Consider the following 16905-nt stretch of genomic DNA (forward strand, 5'->3'; position numbering starts at 1 on the left):
TAAAGGAGGCTCAGAAGCTTCAACATGTATTGGTTGTATAGGAGTAGATCTCATAGCACCTAAACAGATTCTCAAGGCAGAGTTTTGGAAAACGTCAATTTTTCTTAAAAGGTTTTTGGAAGCAGAACCGTAGAGAGTAGCACCATAATCTATAATGGATCGTATATAAGCTCTATAAAACAATAAAGATGTTTCAACATCGCAGCCCCACCACACTCTAGTTGTCATTCTAAGGAAATTAATACCTTTGCTACATCTATCCAGCATATATTGTATGTGTGGTTTCCAAGTTAGTTTTTTGTCCAGAATGAGTCCCAGATATTTGACATTATTTTTAAATGTAAAAGATTGATCACTAAGTAATACATCTTGGTTTATAGGAAGATTGTGTCTTGTAAAGACAGATACTGCTGATTTTTTAATTGATAAATTTAAGCCGTTCTCTAAGAACCATGGAAATAGGGAACTACAAACTGTACTTAGGTTTTGCATACCGTTTTCATATTTCTTGCTTTCCATATAGACACAAAAGTCGTCTGCATATTGTATGATTTTGAATGGGATGTTGTTTATTTGCATCTTATGTATGTCAGAGGTGTACAGATTAAATAAAATTGGTGATAATACTGAGCCTTGTGGTATACCGTAATAATTATGTCGAGGTCCTATTAGTTTATTATTATGATCTCTGATGTAAATTACCCTATCTGTATAGAAACCGATTATTGTGTTAACGAAAGCAATTGGCATATGAAAAAAATTTACCATTTTATGTTTTAAGGTTGATAAACAAACTGAGTCATATGCTCCTTCAATATCTAAGAATAGTGCTGCTAAGTAGTTATTTTTAGTTAAGTTATTCTGTACATCTACAACAAGAGTTGTTAAAGCGTCTAGAGTTCCAAAACCTCTTTTGTAACCAAACTGGTTTACTGGAAGTAAATTCTCTTTTTGTAACCACCAATCTAATCTAAATTTTATAAGCCTTTCTAAAGTTTTAAAAATACAAGACAGTAAGGATATTGGTCTATATGAACTTACGATGTTTGGGTCTTTTCCGGGTTTAAGGATAGGAACAACTAAGATGTCTTTGAAAGAATCGATAACTATATTTTTTTGGATGATATCATTGAAGACATTTAAAAGAAGTTTTTTAGCAACATCTGGAAGGTTGGTTAACATGGGGTATTTTATATGATCGATACCAGGAGAAGTATTTATGCGGTTTTTAAGGGCAAAATCTAATTCAGTTTCAGTAAATGGTTTTAACAGGAAGTGATTATTTGAATGATCACTCTGTGTAGATCGTGTAGGTGAATTTTGAGCAAAAGGAGGACATACTTTATTAAAAAAGTCGTCTAATAGATTATCATTGAAGGGTTTTATACTAATAGATGCTTTTCGATTCATTTTGTTGGCCTGTGACCATATCTCCTTAGAGGAGGTATTTTTGCTTAAATTAGAACACCATTTAATCCAACTAGCTTTGGCTTTTTGTTTCAACTGCTTTTTAGTATGAGCAGTAACTTTCTGACAATTTAGATAATTATCAAGGCTTGGTGAACGTTTATACAATGCTAATGCTTCTTTTCTGTCATTGATTATCAGATCGCATTCTGGGTCCCACCATGGTGGAGGCGATCGATTTTTAGATTTAAAAATTTTGTATTGAGGAATAGATCTAATTGCAGCATCATTAATGCAATCTAATAGAAAACTATAATTTTGATAAGTATTGAAAGAGCTATTGTAGTTGGAAAACATGTTTTCAATTAAGGATGTATACAGGGACCAATTGGCTTTCTTGATATTCCATTTGCTTTTTGGATAAATTATTTCTTGTGAGGTGTTGGTTATTGAAAAATTCATAGATATAGCAAAATGATTCGAGCCTAAGGTGTCAGATAAAACTGACCAAGTAAATTTACTGGCTATATTAGCTGTGCAGAGTGAAATGTCAATAATAGATTTTTGAGTACCATATCTAGGAAGATATGTAGGTTCTCCATTATTCAAAATTACAAGATCTAGGTCTTCGATACTGCTAACAATTTGGTTACCAACTGGATCATTACGCAGTGAGCCCCATAGTGAGTGATGAGCATTCATATCTCCGCCAATTAAAAAAGGTGATTTGATTTGTGAGAAGATATTTATCCAATCGTTTTTGGATGTACTAATATTTGGAGGTCTATATATAGATAAAAAACTTAATTCTATTGTGTTACATTTAACGATAGCACCGCAAACTAAAATTCCCTCATTAAAATTGTTTCTAATATTTATTTCACGAAATGGTATAGTTGTTTTAATTAAAATTGCAACACCTGCATACCCGTCATATCTATCTTGGCGAATTACATTATAACCTTTAAATGTATAATTTTGATTTGGTTTGAACCAGGTTTCACTTAATAATACAATATCAATATTTTCAGTTATTAAAAAATGAATTAAACTATTTTTATTCGAAACAACGGATCTACCGTTCCATTGCAAAATTTTTAATGATTTAAGTTCTGGGAACATGTTATTTATGAGTGATATCCTCTAAAATCGTTTTTATACCATGGTAAATACTATCTTGACTCATAGTTTTTATATCATCTACAGTTTGAATATTTGTAATCAAATTAAAAATATAATTGGAAATTAGTGTTTCCAATACTCTTTGATCTGATTTGTTTTGACAAATTGGGGGTTTTAAATTAGCAGGAAGGGGTTTGGAGGGCCCAAAATTAAAAGGGAACATGGGTGAATTGTTTTGTGTTTGGTTTGGTGATATTTTTCGTTTTTTAGCTATATTATAGTGGCTTGAGGAGGGTTGGGATTGGGATGTATTATTTGAAATGTTTTGATTTTTATGTGTGGTAGTAGAAGGGGATGATTTTCTTGAAGATGTTGGGAGGGGAGGAAAACTGTCTTCGATATTGTCTAGTGTGGAAAATCTATTCTGAATAAACAATCCCGAGAAGGACGATTCACAGTAATTTTTTGCCTCGATAAAGGAAATTTTTTGCTCAATCATCACGTTCTTTATCTTCTTTTGATGTTCGTATTTTGGACACTTCTTGGATATGGAAACATGATCTTTACTATCACAATGTATGCATTGAACATCATTATCTTGACATGTATGATCTTCATTTTTGATTTTTCCACATTTTATGCAATGTGCTTGTGGACTGCGACACTGCTTGGAAATATGTCCAAATCTTAAGCAATTGTAACACTGTGTTACTTTGCCAATGTAGGTTTCAACAGGAAAAAATACACTATTTATTGAAATGTAGCTAGGGAGAATATTTCCTTCGAAGGTGACTATCATTGTCCTTTTGGGTACATAGTTAGTTTTTCCATCGGTGTCAACTTTTCTGTAAGTTCTTTTAAAGGCTATTATGGGGGAGGGAGATTTACTATTATCTAACAAATACTTTTCATCGTATTGAGTATCAATATCTCTTATTAGGCCTCTTATTTCTAGTAAATGGTTAGGGACATATGCTACTAAGTTTTGGTCTTTTAATTTTATATTTTTAACTAAATTATTTGCATCTACGATTGACCTTAACAAAACTTTAATTCTGTTTTTTCCAATGGCTTTTATTTCAATAATATTAGGAATGTTCAATTTTTTATGCAAAATGTCCGCAACAGTAAGTGGATGTAAACGGCCAATATCCTGATTGTTTGATTTTTCTATATATACATAAACATTATTAAAATTGTACTTATCTGATGCAACGTTGAACAATTTTTTCTCTACAACTTTTTGCGGAGGTGGAATTTGTTGTGTCGGCACTTTAATAACATCTCTGGTTTTAGTTGTAATTTTCTCAGTAGAATCATCCAAATTTTCTATTAAACTTGATTCAATAATATCCATTTCACTATTCTCACTAGCACCTGAAAAGTTTTCACCTAATGGTGTCCCTGGGGAAAAAGCTTCCCCCATTGGGGGTCGCTTATAGCACTGTTTATCGCACTCAATCAATATCAGTTTTTAAATCACACCAAGTGTCCTTTTTTCTACTAATTAACTCGCTAAATAGTTAATTTTATTAAGAGCAGATTTTAATGGGCGCCCTTTTTTACTTATCAGTACAAAATTGATATATGGGTTATATTAAATTTTACAGAAAAAAATACAATTCATATTAAATAGATCAACTTAAAAACACTATAGTTTTAATTAATATTTTGTTTCTCAGTGTAACTCAAATTTCCTACGGTTTTGAACGAATTCCTCATTACTTTTCTTAGTGTAGTGTGAAGTAGTATCCCTACCATTCTCCGACCGATATTTCTCCCCCCTGAATATCAAAGGAGCCGACAGGTGCTTTCGCTTCTTGTTGGATGGAGTATTCTTTGTTTCGACAGTCGCAATTTCATTTCGACACCGCCATGACAGCCGCAGAATATAGCGATTCTTTCATTTCGATATTAGTTACAACTGGGGATATTAATCTTATCATGTTGAGACTGCTCAGAATTTGGGTTGGCGCTCCCGTTTATTGGAACTTGTTGATAGTCTGGGAAAATTATCGAAAAAATGCCATTTTTGGGAAAAATTATTTACCAGCTATTTTATTGCTAAAATCGAATCTTAAGATTGCATATACAGTGCGTCCATAAAGTAACGCATAAATTCATTATTTCGTAAACCAGCGACATTAATGAAAAATCCTGAAACGGGTCGATTTTTATTTTTAGATTCAGATTTTTTGGCATATATATCATACTAGTGACGTCATCCATCTGGGCGCGATGACGTAATCGATGATTTTTTTAAATGAGAATGGTCATGTGATAGCTCATTTGAAAGGGTATTCAATTCTCTATTCACTAATATAAACATTTACCTAATTATTTATACAAGGTGTTCAAAAAACATTTTTTTAATTAAAATAATTGAAACAAAAAGAAGAATGTACGTAATTTATTTAATTCAAAATACGTTTTACTGTTGTCAGAAAACAGGAAAAAAATGTTTATTTGAGAAATAAATATTGTTTTTTGCTTAAATTCAATGTTAAAGCTGCCACCCACCTGTCGCTTGGCAGTTTGAACATTTCGTTTAAGCGAAAATCAATGTTTATTTGTCAAATAAAATTTTTTTCTGTTTACTGACAGTAGTAAAATGTATTTTGAATTAAATAATTACATTATATTCTTCTTTTTGTCTCACTTATTTTAATTAAAAAATGTTTTTTGAACACACTGTATAAATAATTATGTTAATGTTTATATTCTTGGATAGAGAATTGAATACCCTTTTAAATGAGCTATCATATGACCCCTATTCTCATTTAAAAAAATCATCGATTAAGTCATCACGCCCAGATAGATGACTTCACTAGTATGATATATATGCCAAAAAACCGTAATTTAAAAATAAAAATCGACGTGTTTCGGGAATTTTCCTTAAAGTAACCACTTTACGAAATAACGAATTTATGCGTTACTTTATTAGTAATATGGGGTATGACAAGTCCGCAGAAAGTGTGTTATTTTATTTATAAACAAATTAGCACTTCTAAATCTTCTTTATTTTTCAATTAGTGGTCTGTAACTCCTAAAATTTTTCCTTTGAGCCAAAAACACTCAAATAAAAATTCACCGTAATTTAGTTCTGCACAAAGTTATTTTTTTTCCGATTTCCTTCAACAAAAATTTTACTCAGAAAATCCGAGTTTTCCCAAAAAATCTGCAATTTTCAATTAAAATTTTAGGGAAGTACCTAATTATTTATCAATAATTAAATAATTGATGACATGAAAGATTTATTATAGTAGATTATACAGAGGGGCTAAATTATGGAATAAATTCATTTCTTTAAAACGGACGATTTTGGAGCAAAATCCCGAAAGAGGTCGATTTTTATTTTTAAATTACAATTTTTTGGCATATATTTCTTACTAGTGACGTCATCCATCTGAGCGTGATGACGTAATCGATAATTTTGTTAATGGGAATAGGGGTCGTGTGGTAGGTCATTTGAAAGGGCGTTCAATTCTCTATTCAGTAATATAAACATTATTATCATTAGGTATTTATACAGGGTTGCCAAAAAAAATTTTTGAATTAAATTAATTGGCGCAAAAAGAATGTATGTAATTTATTTAACTCAAAATACATTGTACTGCTGTCAGAAAATAGAAGAAAAGGTTTATTTCACAAATAAGCATTTCTTTTCGCTTAAATTAAATCACAAACAGCCTCCCTCCTACCTATTGGCAGTTTGAACATTTAATTTAAGCTAAAAGCAATGTTTATTTGCAAAATAAACATTTTTTCTATTTTCTGACAGCAATAGAATGTATTTTGAGTTAAATAAATTACATGCATTCTTCTTCTTGCGTCAATTAATTTAATTCAAAAATTTTTTTGGCCTCCCTGTATAAATAATGATATTAATGTTTATAATACTGAATAGATAATTGAACGCCTTTGTAAATGAGCTACAACACGAACCCCTATTCCTATTTAAAAAAAATAATCGATTACGTCATCACGCTCGGATGGATGACGTCACTAGTTTGAAATATATGCCAAGAAATTTAATTTAAAAATAAAAATCGACCTGTTTCGGGATTGTTCTCTAAAACCGTCCATTTTAGAGAAAATGAATTTATTCCATAATTTAGCCCCTCTCTGTATATCAGGAGACCGGCGACAATCTAACCAATAGTTTAGCAATAATTAAAATGTTAATTAAAAAATTTCGGTCGAAATAATAACCAGAAAGATTATGATACACCAGAATAACTATGATTTTCGTATAAAAAAGCACTATACCTATTCAACGTTCCTTACAGGATTGAAATTGGACCATTTGAGCGGTCTCAGGAATGTTATAAAGAAACAATTTTTTGGCTTATAAACAAATAGAACCCCTCAGAAAATATTAGATTTAATTAAATTAAGTTAACGCTGTTGAAAAGGGCACGGCTTCTGTGTCCTTTACGAAGAAAAACAAATTGAATTGCGAGGAGTGATTCCAGGTATAACCGGTCAAATTTGACCGGCATTTGCGACAGAGTTATAAACAACAGGATTTTAATCTTTGAACCATTAGATACCTTTTAATTCCGGTCCTCTTTGTACATCCAAATTTTCATATCTTCAAGACACTTATAACAAAAAAGATTTATGTCACTGTCACCAAATTGTTTAATTATTGATAAATAATTACTTCCCTCAAATTTTAGTTGAAAATTAAAGATTTTGTTTGGAAAACCCGAATTTTCCGAGGAAAATTTCCGTCGAAGGAAATTGGAATAAATTATCAATGTGCAGAATTACTGTCAATTTTTATGTGAGTGTTTTGGTTTAAAGTTAAAATTTTCGGAGTTATAGAGCAATAATAAAAAAAGATTTCGGAGCACTAATTTGTTTATAAACAAAATAGCACACTTTCTGTGGACTTTGCACAGCTATATTACTAATATAGGAAGTCTTAAGATTTGATTTCAGCATGTCCAGCAATAAAATAGCTGGTAATTAATTTTTCTTGTTACTAATTTTCCCAGATTATTACCTTACATCTTTCATTGAGTTGATGATTCATGTTGTGGACATTCTCAATTATTATATTTCTAATTTAATACTATTCTATCTAATTCCTCAAAACAAGCAAATTTCAATTAAACCCAGCTATATTATAATACCTTTTGCTTTAGTTTTCCTTGCAAGAAATAAACAAAACACATCTAAACTAAACCTAACCTCGCTTTTGGCCAATCATTCATCTCCGTGTCAAATAATTTCGACAGTCGAAATTATAATATCAACACCATTTTTAAAGTCGCTATTAATTTCGATAGTCGCTATTTCATGACGTCACTTCGTTAGTTCAACTAAAATCCACAAGGCTCGCACAATCGCATTTCAACCGTCGCCATATTGAAAGCGACTTGTTTAGTGTCGAAATTTGATTTAGAATCAGGCCCCAGATGTACCTCAGCAGCGGGACTCCGTGCACTTTCGTTTCAAGCGATGCGATCGCATTTATGCAAATTAGCAGAGTATAGACGTAGTAGAAGAGGTGTTCCCAAATTCCCAACAGACTACTAAATTCCACACGGACGTAAGCAGTGATTGGTCGTTATCATCTGATTTTGACATAGATAGACATATGGATTTGGATGAATTTTTATGGTTATGTAAGTATATTTTTTGTCTGTCTGATTGACACTTTCTTGTTTTTGAAAAATTTGTTCAAGAATGGAAATATGAAGACGTGGAAAGATATGCAGAAAGTTGAGACAAGTTATGTAAGGTCTAGAACAGTTCACACAAAGAAACAAGATGATTTATACTATGAGCATTGATTAATAAATATAGGGGAGAAGATACGAAACTAAACGAGCGTTTATGTACGACACCAGTGTTTTTAGAAATAGATGGCGTTAGCAGCTTTCTAGGTGCGAGATTGAATTTACCTGAGACAACGATGAGACGTATTCAGGTAGCTTTGGTTATCGGAATTTGGGGTCGGCCGACTGGATTATAATAGAACGTATTTATTTATTTTCATTCATTTATATTTGAGTTATCATTCAACTATTCAACGATAATAGTGGCATGATCATGACAATCAGATTGAATATTCCAAATAAAAAAATTATTTAACGAGAAAAATACTCACTGGGTGATTTTATATATTGTACATTTATCTTATTTGCCTCATAATCTCGATAAAAAATTAGGTAGGTATTTTCGTTATTTACAGTCTCTTCTGATGATTGTATATTTTGTTTGGAGATATTGCAACGGTATTTACTTAATATAAAATTGACTAAGTAAACCGCTCGGTCACTTTAAACTCTTCGAAAAAATGGTAAGGACTTAAGTTGTTGCGATTTCCTACAATTTCTTCCAAGTTTTTTCATGCGGTCGATATTTTCCGAGTTAGGGGGAAAATCGTGACTAAGTATACTTATTGAATTATTTATTATTAACTTTACTTCTTAAAGGTGCCTTGTATTTCTGCGTAGGCGTCCACCGTGGATTGTATTGTCAGGTGAGATATTAGATAGTCAGGATTACCTACATTATTCTATTAAGAGTAATTTCATTATTATCATTCGGCGAATATTACGCAGCCATGACATCTTTTCCTAGACCTCTCTTACCCTCTATCTTTCCTTTGATTACCAGTTGCCGTATATCGTTCTCATAAACATACATGTAAGAAATAAAATAGAAATGAAAGTCAATGAATAACAGAACCCATAGAAGCAAACACAGGAATCAAGCAAGGAGATTCACTAAACCCTCCATACTGTTTAAAATAAAGTTGGATGCAATAATAAAACAAGTGAAGAAAAAAAGAGGGTACAAAATGGGCGATAAAGAGATAAAAAACTCTGTTGCGCTGATGACACCGTGTTGGTAGCAGAGTGCAAAGTCGACCTACAAAGAATACTGCATGAGTTCAACATTAACATAAAAGAAATGAATATGAAAATATCAGCCTGAAAAAACAAAAATCTTAGTAATATCCACAGAATCAATAAGATGCAAATTGGACAATCAAATTATACAACAAGTAATGACTTTCAAATACCTTGGATTAATAATAAATTAATCTATCAGCCGACAACAATATCGAAGAAGAGGTTAAAGACCAAATAATTAAAGCCAGTAGAACGGCCGGATGCCTAAACGACACAATGTGGAAAAACAAACACCTAAGAGTGGAAACAAAGGCCAGAATATGAGTCAGTTATTAGACCAGTTATGACTTACACTGCCGAAACAAGACCAGATACAAGCAAAACACAAAGACATCTGGAGACCAACGAAATGAAGATCTTAAGAAGGATTGCTGGAAAAGGACTACGGGACAGGGTAATAAGTGAGGAAATCAAATGCACATGTGGGATAGACAATATAAATGCCTGGGTAAAGAATAGAAAAGAAGAGTGAAATCAACGCTTAAGCCGGATGGCTGAATCAAGGATAGTAAGAATAGCCAGAAGAAGTATAGGACGCCCAAGGAAAAGATGGAATGACAATTTAGGGACAGAATGAAAGGCACCGTTGAAGAAAAACGGGCAGTACTGCCTATATAAAAGAAAAAGAAGAAGAACAAATTCTTTTGGTAGATTTTCGGTAGTATAATGTGCTTCTTTGGAGTTTTACTGATGATTACTGTTTTCGTTTTAGTGGGAGAAAATTCTAAGCCAGTATATAGTGTTCGAACAATTCTTAAATTTGTAAATGAGTAGTGGATTAAGTGATTTAGCGATGTGATTGATTGCAATAAGGAAAAGTGCAACACTAAGAGTAGACCATTGAGGAATGTTGTTTAATTGGATTTTTGAGTCTAAAAGAACGTTATTTATTCGAATAAGTTTCGTCTATATAGAAAATTATTAATAAATTTTATATTTCCTTGAATTGAACAACTTAATAGAATTCTTATAATATCTAATCCCCAAATGGTACGCGTTATATAATAAAAGATAGCCATAAGCCAAACATACATGATCACATCCAAATAACCCATGAATGACTCAATATCCACTAGGTTTTCTAATGTAGATGTGGACTTTCTAAAGTCACTTTGTATAGGGCTAGGCAGCTAGCAATAAGTCTAATACTATCTAGTAGCTATCAAGTGGATAAACTGACTAATTCTAAGCAAGTTTTGTTCTAGAGTTTTTTCACTTAAAAAAATGGCGTTTGTATGAAATCTTTATACTCAGTATAAGCAGAGTTGTAGCTAATTAAAAGTAAGTTCTTATTCGTCAAATTCCAAATCGAATGTTTCAACGTGAACTAACAAAAAAAAATAAAGTACATTTCGGGGAAAACTCATCGCAGCTTTTTTAAAGTGTTTAAAAAGCTTTATTTTTGTTTTTAAAAAAGTTTCTAGCATTAAAAGTAAGCAAGTTACGCTGAAAATAAAGTTGGTCCTTTTTTTTTAAAACCTAGTTTTAAAAAATCGTGAAAATCACCCTCTGAAGGGGAATTTGCGTAAAATTTTTAATTCGAAAGAGATGCTATAAATCACATCAAAACACAATTTAAAATGTATCAAAGAAAAAAGTCGTTTGTGTTTTTCGTTTGGCGCCTCAAGACGAATAAAATCAAATTATCGTTACCGCTTCACAAGTTACTTTACTTAGGACAAGGCGAAAACGGCGGGTACGTTGGGAAAAATATTCCCATGAGATTTTTTTGTATAATTACATTCGTGAGACATCCCAGAATAAGGTTCAAGAAGTCGCCCACGTGAAAAGTGGGCCAAATTTTTTTTAACAATTTTTTTTAATCAAATTGCAAAAATCTATACTTTTGACCCGGACAATTTTTTTGTAAGTTTTTTGGACCATTCTGGATAAAAAAGGTCTCTAAAAATTTTTCTCTAAAGTTGATCGTTTTCGAGTTATAAGCAATTTAAAATTGAAAAAAATGAAAAAACGATTTTCAAGGGTTACTCGGATTACTCGGTTAAAATTTATTATTATGAAAGTCAGAAAGTGACTAAATCAAAGTTTAATGCCCCCCCTACAAGATCCTGAAGAAATTTTTGTCATTATTTTATTACTAAGCTGTTATTTTTAAGTAATAATATTGAGCGTCATGAACGTGGTTGCCGGCCGTAAATGCTGAGTGCGAGAGAGATGCCACTCCGGCAGTCCAATTGTGCATCTTACTTGCACTCACATTTACGGCCGCCTACCTCGTGCATGGCGCTCATTATTATTACTTAAAAATAACAGCTTAGTAATAAAATAATGACAAAAATTTCTTCAGGATCTTGTAGGGAGGGCATTAAACTTTGATTTAGTCACTTTCTGACTTTTATAATAATAACTTTTAACCGAGTTATTAAGCCTTGAAAATCGCCATTTTTCGTTTTTTTCAATTTTAAATTGCTTATAACTCGAAAACGATCAACTTTAGAGAAAAATAATAAGATACCTTTTTTATCCAGAATGGTCCAAAAAACCTACAAAAAAAAAATGTCCGAGCCAAAAATATTGATTTTTGCAATTTGATTAAAAAAAATTGTTAAAAAAAATTGAACCACTTTTCACGTGGGCGACTTCTTGAGCCTTATTCTGGGATGTCTCACGAATGTGATTATGAAAAAAAATCTCATGGGAATATTTTTCCCAAAGGAACCGCCGTTTTCGCCTTGTCATGATCTGTAAGTTTTATCGTAAATTTAGTTTTACAGTAATTTTTTTTGTTTTGAAAGAAAAATGCCTTTTTTTCAAAATAACTTTATAATTATCAGTGATACGAAATATCCCAAAGTGTAAAGGTCATATTCATAGGTCTGATTAATTTCATCTGGGATGCTAATTAAGAGGTGATATTTAAGATTTTGTTTACAAAAAAAGGGATCAACTTTATTTTGTGCGCAACTTTTACTTCTGATACTAGAAACTTAAAAAAATAAAGCAGTTTTTAAACAATTTAAAAAAATTATGATGAGTTTTCCCCGAAAAGTACTTGATTTTTTGGTTATTTCACGTAGAAATATTCAATTTGGAATTTGACGAATAAGAACCTACTTTTTATTAGCTACAACTCTGCTCTTACTGAGTCTACGACTTCATATGTCATATATAAAACATTTTTTTCATTTTTTTATAAGCTGTATTTTTGCTATGAATATTTTTTTGACGAAATACTTCCTCATTTCCTCACGAAATATACTTTTTTTGAAACATGAATATATTCACGAGCAAATAACTCGAAAAGTATTTACTTGTGAGGTCAAGACTAGTGAAAAAAACTCTATAGTCAATTTATATTTTCAACGTTTTTGCAGAAAAAAAAAATTAATACAGGTATTAATACAGATTAATATGATAGCGACTGTGCGTTAAAATTTTGAATACGGACCACGTAGAATAAGTGCTTGTTCTTGGCTAGCTTCAACAAATTTACGCTAGGCGCGCCACTATACAGGCAGATTTTAAAGGGAACAAAATAATGCACACGGTTTCGTATCTTCCCCCTATATTTATCAATCAACGCTATGAGTATAGTTTTTAATCAATTTCATGCTATGAGTGTAACAGAAATAACATAATAATATGCAAGGAGTATAGATGCTAGGAGAGTATATTATATTCATTGATGTGGTAAGTCCTTTATTAGTTGCAATAATTAAAACTTATAGGTACTTGTCTATCTTTAGGATATAAGCCCAACTATAAAATAATTAGGACAGAGAAACCTGTTCCATTCATTGTCCCTCCAGACTGATTTGCAAACTGTGAGATCAAGGACAGCTTTCTATCAGTTATGTATTGGAAAACACATGCTGGACATGCTGAACCATGCATCTGTAAAAACTACAAGAAAAAATGGTTGTAGAGAAATTAATGAGGTGCCACCCAATAAAATTTCATGAGATTCAAGAATGTGAAGATACATGAGCAATTTCAGGTAGGGATCCTATTAAATTACATAATGTAACTTTAACACAGGTATATGAAAGTGAGTGTAAGGCAGTGGTCTCCAATAAACACTGTACACGGCCTAAGGCATCTATTGGATACCACCAGTTAAGTCGGTGGCTACTACAAATTACTCTGTAATTTGAATTTGTTTTAGAATTACTCTTTTCTGTAACTCTTTTCGGTTGTAAGATAGTTTTCTGTCCTTCAAAGTTTATTAAAAGAACGAAAATGAACAATTTTCCTACAGCGTGACATACGCAGCCTACAACATCTATTGGAGACAACAGCCTTACACATTGTTTTGTAGAGTTTGTAACATTTTTTGTATTCCCTGTTACCAGTGCAACTGTAAAGTATATGAGCTGAAAAATACCTTATGAATAATACTAACTCTGTTTTAGATGATGCTGCAAGGTGTTTGGGAGAAAATAAAAAGAGAAACTGAGTAAACATTGAATTTGATATTAAGATAGTTTTTTAGCTCACAAATGTTTTTTGTTTTGTATCTGTATTAAATTTTTATTATACAGTAGGTACTTAGCACCCCAATTATCCGTGCTCCTCGTGACCGGAAGTGGCACGGATAATTGAAAAGCACAGATGATCCAATCATTAATTTCTTATACAGTGAGCACGTAAAGGTTGGAATAAATTCATTTTCTCGAGAATGGACGACTTTTGAAAAAAATCCCAAAACAGGTCAATTGTTAATTTTAAATTACGACTTTTTGGCATATATATAATACTAGTGACGTCACCCATCTGGGCGTGATGACGTCATCGATGATTTTTTTAAATGAGACTAGTAGTCGTGTGATAGCTCATTTGAAAGGTAATTCAATTCTCTATTCAGTAATATAAACATTAACATAATTATTTATACAGGGTGTCCAAAAAAATTTTTTTTTGTATTAAATTTATTGACATAAAAAGAAGAATGTATGTAATTTATTTATTTCAAAATACATTTTACTGCTCGCAGAAAACAGAAAAAAATGTATATTTGAAAAATAATCATTGCTTTTTGCTTAAATTAAATGTTCAAATTGTCACGAGGCTGGTGGGTACCTGCTTTAATATTGAATTTAAGCCAAAAACAATATTTATTTGCCAAAAACACATTTTTTCCTGTTTTATGATAGCAGTAAAATGTATTTTGAATTAAATAAATTACACTCATTCTTCTTTTTATGTCAATAAATTTAATTCAAAAAAATTTTTTTTGGGCACCCTGTATAAATAATTATGTTAATGTTTATATTACTGAATAAAGAATTGAATTACCTTTCAAATGAGCTATCACACGACCCCTATTCTCATTTAAAAAAAACATCGATGACGTCATCACGCCCAGATGGGTGACATAACTAGTATGACATATATGCCAAAAAGTCTTAATTTAAAAATAAAAATTGACCTGTTTCGGGATTTTTTCCCAAAATCGTCCGTTCTTGAGAAAATGAATTTATTCCAACCTTTACGTGCTCACTGTATATGATTCATATAAGAATATTTCATAAGAATTTCTTATGCATGATATGTACTTACCTATCATAAAAAAATAACAGAAAAAATAAATCTTTCATTATGAGTCTCCTTTTCTGCATATAGAGTTTCTGTCGAGTGATTAAAGTGATGCTATTTTGATAAAACCTTAAAAATTCAATTTGAGTAATAGAAAATCATAGCACGGATAATCCGCAGCCCGGATAATCTGCACACGGATCGGGGTTCTACTGTAGTTGTATAGGCTAATTTACAAGAATGTTAGTTTGTTTTTATAGATTTTACTTGATTCATAAATATTGTGAAATTTCTTATAAGATTATATTTACATATATACGCATACTTAATTTAGGTCTGAATTTTAAAGAATTGTTAAGTAATGATGTTATTTTATAGACAACATTATAATATACTAGAGTTGTACTTTAAAAATCAAAATATTACTGGGTCCCAGGCGGGGTTTAGAGGGGTTTTACCTTCGCCATTGCACCAATAAGAGCCTCCCCTCCTTTGATTTCCGAGATTTTTAATAAAGAATAAAAAATTTTAAACATTAGGTATTTAGTGTTTTATTTAGTTTGCAATAGTTATTTTCAGTAAACATTTTTTATTATCGTATATTTATGGTGAAAACAATATTTAGTGTAAGGTTCTAGAAATTAAAGTCATTTTGAATTTATGCAAGGCAGGTCCACAACAGCAATTTTTATTTTAAGACAGCTAATGGAAAAACTTGAGAAAGATAAAAAGAAAGACTCGCACATAGTATTTATTAATCGTGAGAAACATATGACAAAGTTACTGGAAACCTACTGGTACTAAGTAGGAAAGGAATACCGGCTGAATATGTGAGTGCTGCTAGACATGTATGAGATGGTAACGATCAGAGTTCAAGCAACGAAAACAGAATATTCTTTTAAATATGGTATTACAAATCCACATAGAGTAGTTAGCTGGGATAAACAAGAGCTCCACAAGATGATAGTTTTATGTATGTAGGATCGATATTACTGAGCAATGAGAAAGTACATGGAGATACTAGATACAAGAAATAGACCTGGATCCCGCGTATGAAAAAAAAGTTGATTATTAGCAAGCTGACAATTTGTTAATGGCTTAACGGTGTCGAGTCGGACAGCATGATTTGAGTTTCCACTAGACTTGTGTTATGGACGGATTTTACGGGCTGTGATTGGTCGTATTCAAATCAAGGACATTTAGGATTAGGAATCTCTCTCACTCGTTTGTTGCAGTTTTAGTTTTAAGGTTATAATACTTATACATATTTACATTTTAAATTTGTAAAGTTATAGTTCTTCTACAATAAATATTATAATACAAATGAATATCTTAATTTATAAATGTAAAGTTAATATTTTTCAGAGTATTTACGTACTTTGTATGCTGTTTTTTATTAAGTACTTATAGTTTTCTCGGATCTACATTCAGCAAAAATTATATAACTAGGGGGTAGTAATGTTATAAGAAAATTAAATAGTATAATTTATACTTATAAAAGAGATAATATTATATTTATTTGTGTCTTAAAAATGTATGATTAACTTTCAGACTTATTTGATCTGATGTACTAAATTGGCTCAGAGACTAACAAAGTATTAACATATAAAAGTTTAAGGGTTGTAAGAACTTCAGAAGGAAATTTTAATACGAGAGTGGCCATTCCCCTGCCTAAACTGCAATACATATTTAATTTAATTAAATGAATTGCCATAAAATAGTCATACTAACTTTATGATGGAATTAATGGTAGGTATAGAGAAAAAAACAAATAGAACGTTTTTTAAATTGTTTATTAGTGAGCTGTTCTTTAGATCATACATAAGGTCGATCATAGACTATGCCACCATCTTATATGCATCTGCTAGCACCAATTTATTAAAGAAAATAAATGTAACGATCAATTGCTGAATTCAATTGATTGTTTGTCTAGGTGCCATGAGATCCA

At 31.3% G+C, this 16905-nt stretch overlaps 1 long non-coding RNA gene across 1 annotated transcript; it reads left to right on the plus strand.

The window, feature by feature from the left end:
- Nucleotides 1-13004: 13004 nt before the first annotated feature.
- Nucleotides 13005-15495, plus strand: LOC114344175 (uncharacterized). The gene is made up of 3 exons (XR_003654663.2): nt 13005-13112; nt 13169-13419; nt 13835-15495. It is a non-coding gene; the product is annotated as an uncharacterized LOC114344175 (long non-coding RNA).
- The last annotated feature ends 1410 nt before the right edge of the window (nt 15496-16905 follow it).

The sequence above is a fragment of the Diabrotica virgifera genome, chromosome 5 (genome assembly GCF_917563875.1).
Source record: "Diabrotica virgifera virgifera chromosome 5, PGI_DIABVI_V3a".
Lineage (NCBI taxonomy): Eukaryota > Metazoa > Arthropoda > Insecta > Coleoptera > Chrysomelidae > Diabrotica > Diabrotica virgifera.